The sequence below is a fragment of the Rosa rugosa genome, chromosome 6, assembly GCF_958449725.1.
Source record: "Rosa rugosa chromosome 6, drRosRugo1.1, whole genome shotgun sequence".
In the NCBI taxonomy this organism is placed as follows: Eukaryota; Viridiplantae; Streptophyta; class Magnoliopsida; order Rosales; family Rosaceae; genus Rosa; species Rosa rugosa.
Window position 1 is genome coordinate 9,154,773 of NC_084825.1, and position 13,843 is coordinate 9,168,615.

Consider the following 13,843-nt stretch of genomic DNA (forward strand, 5'->3'; position numbering starts at 1 on the left):
ATTGTTTTGCTCGAGTGTCGAGGCTTCAAGCCCGGCTATATCAATTTGGACAAAGACTCACACGACAGAATTTTATAAAAATGTGGTCTGAATGCAACCATTTTAAATTTGGAATTTGTCTCCAATCAATTTGATTTCTCTCTTTGGGGAGGTAGAGAAAAATGGTGATGGGAAATCTCCCTCCTTCAGCCAAACATATTGATCAGACCACAGTTTTATTATTTTTTGTCGTATGATCAATACATGTTGGGGGGAAATTTTGGGGTTTGAGATGGGGTTTGGCACCACTTACATGGTGGGAAACTTGCCGCTCGATTTTTTAAGCGTCACACAACGGTTTTTTCCTTAAACGCCGTCTGAACTAATTCACAAGTCCATATCAGACGACAAATTTTGTAAAACCGACGTCTGAAAAAATAAAAATCAATCAGACGACGGAAAATTATGATGCGTCGTGTGAGAGGCGTCGTCTGATTGAATTTTTGTAGTAGTGTATCTAAACAAAATAATCATATTTACTTTTTTTTTTTTTTTTTTGAAAGAGGGCCAGTACGGCTGCCTTTAAGCCTTGATCATTAATGAAACTACAGAATACATGGGGGGGGACATGAAACCTGAATCCCAAATTACAATAAGCATAGAGAGAACATCCCGAGATAATAACGAGAGTCTCAATAAAAACTATGTATTCTAACATGCACCAATTAGCGAAGAGTGCACAACTGGCTACTCTATTCGATTTACAAAAGTGGTGACGTACTGGAAAGTAAAAACTTACTCGAAGCCATAATTTACTAATAAGATCAGCTTTCCCACTATGTTGCCACCGGAAAACGCATCCAGTGACACTTAGCTTCATCCTGCCACTAGGAGGTTGCGACCATTTGGCAAAGCAAGGAACTCGCCGCCTTCCTAGGGCACACAAGGTGTGCAGTCCGGGACAGAGCCCACGTTGCCCTACCACGATAGGGTAGGGACTTATTACCGGCATAAAGCCACGTCTAATTAACATAACAAAATAAACTAAATAGAAGTTATAAAACTTATTACTTAAATAAAATATAAAAGCAGCCCACCAGATTAGGCCCAACAGCCTAAGGCTGGCCCAAAAGTCCAAAAACCAAGCAAGAGTGTGTGGGTCGGGTTTGGCCCGCATGTGTTGCCGGACCAGCATCGCAGCTTCGATAGGATCACGTCGCCGCACCAACTGTAGCCATCAACTGATTTCACCGGCCAGATCACCATGGATCTTGATTCCAAAACGAAATCAGATCCAAACCCAATATAGGATCGATCCTTGTAGCCTCCATCAGCCTTGTTCAACCCCAAAAAAGGGGAAGCGACAACGCTAATCTACCTCCATCGATCACCAACATCCTCCCGCTGCACACCAGAAACCATCCGCCAAGCCACCCTTGCTCGAAACCTCCGCCGCATAGATCCGAAACGATCAAGAAGGAGCCCCTCGGCTTGCCGTTCCCTCTCTAAAAGCAACACAGGCGTTTCCAAACCCCAGCTCCATCCCAGAACCACTGTCCATCACCAGTGGACTCACATAACCAGTTCACCCGTCCGACGACAACGTCCCATGGACGCGCCGCTGGACAGGGCATTGAAAATTTTTCTAGGGTTTTCGCGCTGCTCCGGACTTTCTTGGAGCTAATATGTTATCTTAGTTAAGTCTCATATTTACTTTCATACACATGGATATCTCCTACGTAAAAAATTTGAGGTGTCGCAATAGCTAGCTAGGCCGTCTCATTCTCATCCTCACGCGCGGGACTGTAGTTCTGGTTCTTATTATTTTTGCTATTAATAATGGTCATCGTTTTTCTTCGACGAAATAAGTTCCATTAGAAATTGAAGAATCTAATGGGGGACATAGCCAAACTTGTAATTGTTATAGTCGATCAAGTAATAATTAAACAAGTACTATATTGAAATTTGAAAGTTTAACTTAACAGTAGACTGCTACTATCAAGTGATCACTCTGGAGTCGGACAACCCAAATCAAGAAGACAGAACAATAAGAACAAAGACTAATTTGTTGGCGTGAGTCATACTTACCTTATTTATGTAGATATTCTATAATATTCTATGATCTGTAATATCTGTAGTATTATTTGATTTACTACTTACCTTAGGAATAGTACTTGTCTTATTAGGCACAATTGTAATTTGTATATAATTCCTTCTTGTAAGGTGAATGGGATATAGAATTATTCATCAGTCAAAATTGTCTCTTGTTTTTTGTTATATTTTGACTTGGTATCAGAGCAGAGATCCGATCCTGGACTCTGACTCATTGTTCTTTGATTCTTGACCCTTGTTCTTTGTGCTTGGATTTGTTCCTTGTCCTTTGATCCTTTCATCACCGTTGCCTTCTTATACTTCCAAGAACTTTGTTGTTTTTCCTTCCGCTGCGTATTCACCATGGCTAAAGATCAAGACGTTTTGAACGTGATCAAGCAAGATGGAGATGGTGAGACGTCTCATGGTTCCAACCAAATTTTTGTCTCCGTTAAAGATGATTCAACTGGAAGTTATAGAGGTGTCAAGCTCAATGGCTCTAATTACCGAACCTGGAAGAAGATGATGGAGACTCACCTTTGTGGAATCGATAAGGTGGGCTATGTTGATGGTTCAATTACTGAACCACCAATTGTAGCCAACAATTATTCAAAATGGAAGACTGCAAATGGCTCGGTAACCTCTATTCTTTACAAATCCATGACTGAAGATGTTTCACAGATGATTATGGGATGTAATACAGCTGAAGAAATCTAGGAAAGCCTTAAGGAGATCTACTTTAACGGAACGGATTTTGCCGAGGTTTATGAGTTGAGCACTCAAGCCTCCCGTATGACACAAGATGGAAAACCAGTTGCCATGTATTTTGCAAAACTAAAGGAGATTTGGCAAGAAATTGATCAGATGCGTCCATGTCGCATGAAGTGTCTTGATGATGTCAAGATTTATAAGGAGGAGCAGGATCTCATGAGAGTTCACGTTTTTTTGGCTAGCCTAGATCCAATATTTGAGAATGCAAGGAGCAAATTACTTCGCTGGACTACCACACCAACCACAACAAGCCTTTGCTTATATTCGCAAAGATGAGACCCAGAGGGCTGGAACTAGAGCAGTTACTTCAGAAGTTGCAGGCCTTGCAATACAATCAAATCCATCCAATCCCTCAAGTAATCGGTCACTCTCAGGCAATCGGCCTCCTTCTTCTGCGTCCCTCTCCTCAAATCTGACTTGTAACTACTGCAAGAATCCAGGCCACATCAAAGCAAATTGTTACAGGTTGGTTGGTTTTCCAACAAGCTACTTTGATAGGCCCCGACCTCAGGACAACAAACCCAAGGGAAAGGCTGTTGTTCATCTTGTTCAAGACCAAGATTACTATGCAGTGACAGAACCAGATCACACCAACTTTGCTGGTAAGGATACCACATCAGTATGTCTCGGTGGTAATGATAAGATTGGAGTTGCTTTAAAAATTTCTAACTTTACTGGTGGTGTACATACATGTGCATTTGCAAGCATAATTAGCTATAATGAGCTACGCTCATGGTACCGCCAGAGGTACTGATTCCCACCAAAGGAGTAGCCTACGGATACCCTCCCTTAGAGCAACTCGCTCTCGCACTCATCGTTGCCGCCAGACACCTCCGCCAGTACTTTCAAGCCCACAAATCCATGTATTAACCAATCAACCGCTGAGACAGGTAATGCAGAACCCTGAACACTCAGGGCGCCTCAGCAAGTGGGCCATTGAGCTCAGCGAGTTCGACATTGATTACAAACCAAGAACCGCCATGAAGGGCCAGGCGGTGGCAAACTTCATTGCTGAACTCACCGAGTGTCAACTCGAACCCAGCAGGGAGACAGAACCCGGAACGGAAATGGTAACCGCTGAAGAGCCGGCTCCCCAGCAGTCAGACTGGAACCTGCATGTGGACGGCTCCGCTAGCGCCAAGGCCAGCGGCACCGGAGTCATCTTAACAGGACCGGAGGGGCTGAACGTGGAGTACGCGCTGAAATTCAACTTCAAAACTTCAAACAACATGGCGGAATATGAAGCACTCATCGCCGGCCTACTCCTCGCCATCGACTCGGGGGCTGACAACGTCAACATCTTCAGCGACTCTCAGTTAGTCGTTAACCAGGTCAACGACAGCTTCCAAGCCAAGGACCAACAGTTAGCGGCATACTTGGGGTACGTCAAGACACTGCTCAAAAAATTCAAATTTCACACCATCACATTGATCCCCAGGGAAAAGAACGCCAAGGCTGATTCACTGGCGAGACTGGCAACCGCTCAGCCACATCAAAGTCCAGCGGACACAAGAGTGGAGTGTCTTGACAGGCCAAGTATTACAAAAACCCTGGCGGAGATCTTCAATATTGAGGTCAATCCCAGCTGGATGGACGAGATTATCGAGTACAAGCGCAACGGGACATTGCCAGAGGACAAGGCAAAGCGCGACAGCTCCAGCGGAGAGCAACCCGCTACAACATCCAAAATGGCAAGCTTTACCGCCAAGGATTCACCCACCCCAACCTCCGTTGTTTAACCCAGAAGAGGGAAAGTTCGTGCTGGCAATGATACACGGCGGAGAATGCGGAAACCACTCAGGCGCCAGATCCTTGGCCAATCGCACAATGCGACAAGGCTACTTTTGGCCTACACTCGGTGAAGACGCCCGGCGGATATCGAGATCTTGCCACAAATGCCAACAATATGCTGATCTCCCACATGCACCAGCGGAACCACTGTCAGTCATCATCGGTCCATTGGTTCACTCAACGTGGGGCCTGGACTTGATGGGAAAATTCCAAACCGCCAAAGGCCAGTTCAAGTACATCATTGTTGCTATCGACTACAACAGCAAGTGGATAGAGGCAGAGCCACTGATGGCAATAACTACCGCCAAGGTAATTCACTTCCTCTGGAAGAACATCTACTGCCGCTGTGGCATCCCACATACAATCATTACAGACAATGGCACACAGTTCAACAACAAGGAACTCATATCTTTCACCGCCAACCTTGGCACCAAAATGAGTTTTGCATCTGTCGCTCACCCCCAAACCAACGGCCAAGTCGAAGCAGCAAACAAGATAATCAAGAAGCTGCTAAAAAAGAAACTAGACAACGCCAAGGGTTTATGGGCGGAGAAGCTTCCTGAAGTTCTTTGGGCCATCAGGACGACCCCAACTTCCGCCACTGGCGAAACTCCCTTTTGTATGATGTTCGGAACTGAGGCTGTCCTACCTGTCGAGGTAACTCAACCTACCGCTAGGGTCGAAGGCTACTGCCCCGAGACCAACAGCGACGGCGTCAACCTCGACAAGGACCTCCTAGAGGAAAGACGACACAAGGCCCATTTGCACAATCTGCAAAACAAGCAGTGGATATCGCGTTTTTACAACACCAGGGTCAAAGCCCGGAACCTTCAATTGGGGGACTGGGTAATGAAGGAACTAATTCCACCGCCAACAAAACTCCGCCCAACTTGGGAAGGTCCATACAAAATTGTGGAAGTCATTAGCCCAGGCACCTTCTACTTAATGGATAAGGATGGCGTAACAACGACCCACCCTTGGAATACCGAACACCTTCGGTATTACTACAAATAGTCATACCGCTACCCAAGAGCATCTTGACTTAGCTAAATTTTTGTTCAATATTTAGCTAAGGGAAACTACCCAACGGGTTCTACCCCGCTTTTGTAAACACTGATCAGTCAGCTATCAATGAAACGAGGAATTATTCAAACCATTGTTACCAAGTCTAGCACAGAGAGCAACTGGCAACGCCAGCAATAGTCAGCGGACCACGTCCTCTACATTGTGCACTTGGATCAATCTTAATTCCTTTAATGTTTCATTGATTGACAAAAGAAAACTCAAGTCAAAACTCTAGCGGTACAGGCATATCATGACAAACACAACAAAATTTTGAAATGTCACTTCATATACATAGGGCTGGGACTCCCCACCCAAAAGTATTCATTACATCAAAAATTAGGCCTCAGCGGCTACAAAAAAAAAGGGGGAGCTCAAATTTCAAGGATTTGCACGACTGGCATCAGCGTCTTCACCTTCGGCATGCGGCGGCGGATGTAGGCGGCTTGTTTGGTCAGACCCTCGCACGGTGGGACTGGGAGTCTCTATTGTACCATTCGCCCGGGTATGGGCTGCCAAGAAACCAGCACAGGAAACCTCCGACTAGGTGGGAGGAGGAGTCCGCTGAGAGTCATCCGCCGGACGTGCGCCGCTTTCTCCGCTACCCGAGCGGGTGCTTTCAGCTTGGATGGGGATCACACCCTTCGCCGGCGGGACATTCTGAGCTGGCGGCAAGGTGGGTTGGGACGCCTTCACCCAGTCGATAGCTCCTTTTTGCTTCAACATTTCCACATTGGTGACGGCACCAGCCTTCGCCGCCTCCGTCAGCGCCTTCTTATATTCAGCCGACTGCTTGAATGCCTCCACAGCGGCGGCCGCAGCACGGCTCCCTTCAGCCCCCAAGCGGGCGACCTCACCTTCCAGCCTCTTCACCTCGGTAAGTCTGGCGGCAGACTCCCGCTGTAGGATCTCAACCTTCTTATCCTTGGCAGCCAGCCAATCCTGCAGCAGGGATATGTCTTGCTCCAGCTTGCAGACATGGTTATTCCGCTCCAAGTCCCGCTCGACGGCGACCGCTAGCTTGCCACGAGCATCCGCAGCATCGTAATCCGCCTTGGTCAGGCGCCGCTCCTTGTCCGCTAGCCTGTCCTTAGCCTCCCCCAGCTCTCTTTGGAGACCCTGGATCTCTTCCCTGAGCTCCAGCTCAACCCGGGGCTGTTTCGACGCCGCCAGGACACCTCGTGCAGTCCAACCGACAAATGACCGAAGGCCAAACTGAATGGCGACTGGTCAACGGTGGTTGGCCGCGCGATCCCCGCTAGGCCACCAAACCCGAGCCGCTCGCAGAGGTGAAAAAGAAATTCCCGCTCATCGTCGGTCATGAACTCTGCGTATGCGGAGAACGAGTCCAGATCGCTCGCTGGAACCTCCCTCTCAGCAACCACCGGCGCCTTGGGCGGAACCTGTCGAGCCCTCTTCTGTTGGCGGGCCCCGATGGTCTCCACATCGTCCCCTGGCCTTCTTCCTCGTCAGCAGGGTCATTTTGGAGGCGCCTTCGCTGAAGCACCCTTGTGTTTTCAGCAGGAGCAGGCTGTGAGCCCTTTGGCGGCGGCTCCAACCCCGCAATGGCGGCAGTCTCCGCCGGCGGCACCGTTTTATCCTTGTGTGCCCCGCGCCGGTTGGCAGGCGCCCTCTCTTTCAGTGGCACGGCTGCAGAAAGGCCTCTACTCCCGCCGACAGCCCCACTAGCCATACCAGTCCCCGCCTGAACGACGGGCGAGCCATCGCTACCAAGATGAGAGTGGTGCGGCATAGGCAGCACCACGGGGACTTCGGACTGGCTTAGCTCCAGTGTGTCCGGATTAACGACTGTATGCTGAGCCGCCAGCCCGGAGGCATACATACTCTCCAAGAAGTTATCGATTTCAGCACGATCCATGGCTTTGGTGAAAGCGTCGCGACTCGCTTTGTTACCCGGCGGAGATTCGACAAAAAAAAGACGAAGCGACTTAGACTGAGACAAACTGAACGAAGGCACCAATGCCACGTGTCAATTGTTGATCTACCAACAACTCCCAACCAGTGAGGAGACGAAGGTCCAACAGGTTGCGATTCTGCCAACAGCCTCTGATACGTGCCACACGACACTCCTCTTCACGAGTCATGTTATAGCGCAGGCCCGCTACAAAAAAAGAGGTAACCGTTAGTACAAACTACAAGGACTATCACAAGAAAAATCGCCAACTTTGGTCAACGGAGACCGACAAACAACCTCGGATAGGCTGAAACTCCGACTTAATCCTAAACGTCGGCTCCCCCTCGTTGGACCCTGCATGGTATTCCCACCCCGTCGTGGCAACACAGAAGGTACCCCGCCAGTAAGACATGGAGTCCTTCAGGTTCTCGATCAGCTTGGGCGCCCCCTGGCGGCGACTCAAGTTCACCTGCCCTCTACAACCTTGGCGCTTCACATACACCAGCTCGTAGAAGTGTAGCACCTCCACCACAGTTGGTCCCTCGCAACCGGACAAGCGCCATAGCGAGTTCAGTGCCATCATCAACCGCCACATGTTGGGGCAGATCTGCCCAAAGGCGAGGCCAAACTCGCACACCAGGATTTGGAGGTTTGGCAGTAGCGGGAATGTCACTCCTTGGCGGAAGATCGCCTCGTGCACGGCGGCAAACCTCGCTGGAAGAATCGAGGCCTTCTCGTCCACCGTCGGCGGACGAAGCTTAACCACGCCTGGCAACCGATACATCCGCTTCAACCGGTTGACGGCGGCAACGGTCATCCGCCCTCCCGCCTCGTCAACAGGGGTGCAGTCGGGGAGGACCCACGCTGACTCGGTATCCTCCCCCACCACCTCTCCCCCGTCAGCGGAGCCACTGGCAGCGCTGTTACTTGCTAGCCGCTCGTCACGCCTATTTTGGGCAGCGGCAGCCTCCCCTGCCCTAGAACTCTCTGGACGCGAAGCACGACCCATAGTTACTTCCCAGGGTATGGTTTGTAGCGGCTCGATCTCTAGCGGTTCTGGCAGTGAGGTTCCTGCACGGGCAAACGGACGCAACGAGTCAATAAAAATTCTATCCACCATGCTGAACGACACGTCAGACCCGGAGTCCTCACTGCTTGAAATTTCTACTACGTTAGCCATCCCAAACCCTAAAACCCAAATCAGTCAGTTCACAAAATCTAACCTATCCCTATATCAGTTGCATCAAAGAACCTCAAGAACAATTACCCAGAAAATTCCAAAACAAGAACAAAACGCACACTCAACCCAGATTCGACCATCTAGCAAATCCGTAAACACCAACTCTCTTCCAAATACCATAAACATACCCCCAAACCTCACTTTACACCCTCAGAACACACCGGGGGAGAACAGATTGCACCACAAAACAAAACCAACAAAACCCAGAAACTGGTAGTAAACAACACAGATCCAATGAAACAGGAATGGGATTCGAAATACCAACCTTAACACAAACTCTGGTCTGATCGGAAGAGCTTGTCTTCACCGGTAAAGATTTTGTTCCCCCAGATTCGATAACCCCACAGAATCGTGGTAGTTCTCTTCACAAGTCGCAGACGAGCAGGGCTTGAAGACGACGACTCAGGTTTGAAGTTTTCGCAAAAGTGTCAAATCTCGCTAAGTTCGCCCCCTTTTTATGTCAACGTCAAAGAATTCTAGGTCGTCCGCTAAAAAACGACATTACGCACCAGCCGTACACGTGTCCCACGTCTACACTTACTCTCCGGATTAACCGAGGCGACGTCTCGATTACAAAATCCATAATTACTCGCATTAATGGCGAGAAGACGAGCAGCCTGAGGAGGCACGCCTCCACACACTAACCCTTTAATTAGAAGCCAGCCACGTGTCGACCACCTTCAGACGAAGCGTCTAATGGAAGTAACCACTTTGGAAGAGACCACAAATCCGGAAGTCTCCGCTAGCGAAACTTTTCCCTTGTCACCTTCCAAGGAACGAAATCTCCGCTAGCGGAACTTCTCCCTTATCACCTTCCAAGGGACGAAGTCTCCGCTAGCGGAACTTTTTCCTTGTCACCTTCCAAGGAACGAAATCTCCGCTAAGCGAAACTCCGCTAGTGGAACTTCTCCCTTGTCACCTTCCAAGGGACGAAGTCTCCGCTAAGCGAAACTCTGCTAGCGGAACTTTTCCCTTGTCACCTTTCAAGTGACGAAGTCTCCGCTAAGCGAAACTCCGCTAGCGGAACTTCTCCCTTGTCACCTTCCAAGGGACGAAGTCTCCGCTAAGCGAAACTCTGCTAGCGGAACTTTTCCCTTGTCACCTTTCAAGTGACGAAGTCTCCGCTAAGCGAAACTCTGCTAGCGGAACTTTTCCCTTGCCACCTTTCAAGTGACGAAGTCTCCGCTAAGCGAAACTCCGCTACCGGAACTTCTCCCTTGTCACCCTGCAAACGGGACATCTTCCGCTACACGACACCGCTAGCGGAACTCCTTTTCCATCTTGCAAAATCTGTACTTTGCTGAGCACAACACCGCTCAATAAAATACCGCCAGGCACGTCTCCGCGACGCTGCTTCCAGCTACAACCAGCGGGGGGATTTCTGCTAGTGGCGGATCCCGAGGCTACGCCTCACTCTGACAAATACCGCCACGCGGCGTTACAGTCAGACAGTCCCTACGGGACACGGGGACTTGTCAACAGTCTACGACGACCCTGATCAGGCACGTTGACCCCCGTCACTTGGGTACTAAAGATTGGGCTCGCTACCCAACACCCTCTGCTCCGTGCAGCTCCCCCTTAACAAACAATTTACCGACCATCCGGAGGTCCATCTTAGCCGGGGAGTGGGGGACTCCCTGGGGGGCCTAGCAGGGGCCCACCCGAAAGGGTATAAAGCGTTCGCTCAGTAAATCCATGGTTGACAACGCACTGACGCTAATTATGCTGTTGCAAGTCAAGCGGAAGGTAACACTTCAAACCACTGAGCAACTCCCCAACCAAGATTGCCCTCCTTAACTGGGGACTTGGGGGACTTGTACATACATGTGCATTTGCAAGCATAATTAGCTATAATGAGCTACGCTCATGGTACCGCCAGAGGTACTGATTCCCACCAAAGGAGTAGCCTACGGATACACAGCCAGGCGAGCTACCACCTAAGCCTCGGATTGCCCCCAGATCACCGCCGACGCGCCGCCACGCGCTGTGCCAAAATAGCATCAGAAGCTCCTGACGCTGGGAACTGAAGCACATCAGTCCCACATCGAAAACAAGGAGAAGATCAGCCTTCTCCTCACCTATAAAAGGTTCTCTCCTCTCTTCTCATTAATTACGCATTTAATACTCATTTATTGTTATGCTGTCTATATGCATCGACTGACTTAGGCATCGGATAAGTGAAGACCGCCCAGCGCGGTCTCCCTCTGACGCCCTGTCTTTCATTTGACAGCTAGCAAAGATCACCAAGTCCTCAGAGTAGCGGTCCGCCCACCGGACCCGCGTTAAACGAAGGTTCGGCTACCGCCGGACTTTGAGCATTAACAGGTGGCAATACTTGGATAATTGATTCTGGAGCATCTGACCATATGACCTATGATCGTAGTTTCTTCCTTTTTCTCAATCCACCCTCTATTTCCTCTGTTGTCAATGCCAATGGTGATTCTTTTCCTATTTTAGGCATAGGGTCTGTTCGTCTCACCCCTTCTTTGACACTACATAATGTTCTTTATGTCCCTGATCTCTCTCATCATCTCATATCTGTGCCTTAGCTTAATACTCAATCTCGGTGTTCTATAACATTTTTTCCTTTGTATGTGATTTTTCAGGACCTCCTCACCAGAGAAATAATCAGCAGGGGTTATCTTAGGGGTCGACTATTTCATCTGGATTGCATGTTCACCGAAATGAAGCCAGAGAAGGCAGTCCAAGCAGCTTTGATTTCGACTGGGGTTACTAATCAAGTTGAAGAATTATGGCTATGGCATCGGAGATTGGGACATCCTTCCTTTAGTGTCATGAAGAAATCTATGCCATCCTTGTTTCTGGGCATTGATGAGTCTTAGTTGCATTGTGAGTCATGTGTCTTAGCTAAAAGTCATCGTACTAGTTATCCTTTGAGTACTACTAGGAGTTCTTTTCCTTTTGAGCTTATTCATTCTGATGTATGGGGACCTTCCCGTGAGTCAACCTTGTCTGGCAAACATTGGTTTGTTTTGTTTATTGATGATTGTATCCGTCTTACTTGGGTCTCTTTATTGAAACACAAATATGAAGTTTTCTCTGCTTTCCAAGAAATTTTTGCTCTTGTTCAAAATCAATTTGGAGCCAATATTAAAGTCTTTCGTTCTGATAATTGGGGGGGGGGGGGGAGTTTGTCAATTCTCAGTTTCACCAATTCTTTCATTCTCATGGGATTGTTCATCAAACTACTTGCCCTCAAACCCCTGAACAAAATGGGGTGTCAGAAAGAAAGAATCGTCATGTTCTTGACATAGCTCGGTCTCTTCTATATAGTGCTCATATGCCTAAGTATCTTTGGGGAGATGCAAACACTACTAGAATAATGTCATTAGACATCGCCACTATCGGTCAGGATTACACCTGATGTTAAAAAACATGTTAACATCAGTTTGTGAAAAAACCGATTTCTATTGTTATTATGGACATCAGTCACCAAATAAAACGATGAGAAAAGTTTCGTTCAAAAAATTTTCAAAAACGCGGAGGGACTAAGTTTGAAACTTTTGAGAAACGCGGGACCAATTATTTCATTCCCCCACTTAGTATGTTTTCCCTCTTTGTCTAAAACTATCGAACCCTAATAACTCTCACTTTGTCTGAAAACTCTCGAGCCTTGTCAACCTCGTTCTCTCTCCAACCTGACCTGCCCCGATTCCCCGACCTCATTCTCCAACCTGGCCTGAGCTCATTGTCCGATCCGAGCTGCTCAAGCTCCTTCTCCGACCCGAGCCGCTCGAGCTCCTTCTCCGACTCGAGCCACCTCGAGCTTGTTCTCCGATCTAACCTCGAGCTCCTTCTCCGACCTTACCTCGAGCTCATTCTCCGACATGAGCTCGTCAATCTCCGACCTGAGCCGGCTCGAGCTCGTTCTCCGACCTCCACCAACGTAGGTCCTCTCTCTTCTCTTCACCACCAATACTGATTTTTTGTCCGGTTTTGATTTAAAGCTTCAGTCTTTTTTGTTTAATTCTTGTGTATTTGAGTTGGGTTTATTTTTGAAAGGCTTAAAGCTCTGATCTTTTGAGCTGGTTCATGTTGATTCTATTTGATTTTTGAAACTGGATGTGCTTGGTTTGGGAATCGATGAATTTGGGTTTTCTGTTGGAACTATGGTGCTTAGAATAGATTTGTTGGAAATTAGCTTTTTTTTGTCAGCTTAATCTGGATTAAGATAAGTTTGAATGCTGATAAACATATAGAAATGAATGGATTTAGATTAATCTCAGTTAATCAGTTTAGTAAAGGGCTTTGCTTTTGCTAGAGCCAGAATTGCCATTGATTGTTCAGTTTTGGCTGTTTTCTTTGTACTTGTTTCATTAACCAAGCTAGTGTCCTTAATTGTGTTATATATTCTGCTAGCTGACTTGAGATGTAAATGTGTTATAAGGTTTGATTTATTTTGTTTTTGTCCTTTAATTTGTTTTCCATACTTCATTTGTTAATAGGTCAATATCAGAAGCGTTGATGAAGCAGTAGTGATTGGTGCTGCTCTATCTTTATCTTCCTCAGCTTTTGTACTGTAGGTGTTTTAAATTTTAAATAAGAAAATGCATATACTAATTTTTCATTCAAGAAGTATTGTTGAATAGCTGCTATTATTTCTACAGATACAATACGTGATTAACTGGTGCCATGTATGGTTAAAGTGACCATTTACTTCTTCCTTTTTTTTTTTCTAAGCTAAAGTCAGTGTCTTGGATAAGTATTTCATACATCTGTTAATATTTTATCTAGTCTTTTTTGTTCTGAAATACTAATCAAGCTCTACTAAGTACTGGTGGATGAAAGTTTGTTATTACCAGCGGTAATTGGCAACCATTATACTGAAAGGTTAGCGAGCTCTCTTCTTTTTCTCTCAGATCTTTTTCATATCCAATCTATTACTCCTAACTTCCTAAGTATTCTGTGTTTATTCTATTCAGAATCTTAATGTACTACATCAGTCTTTTCATGTTTCTATACTTTTGTTTGAT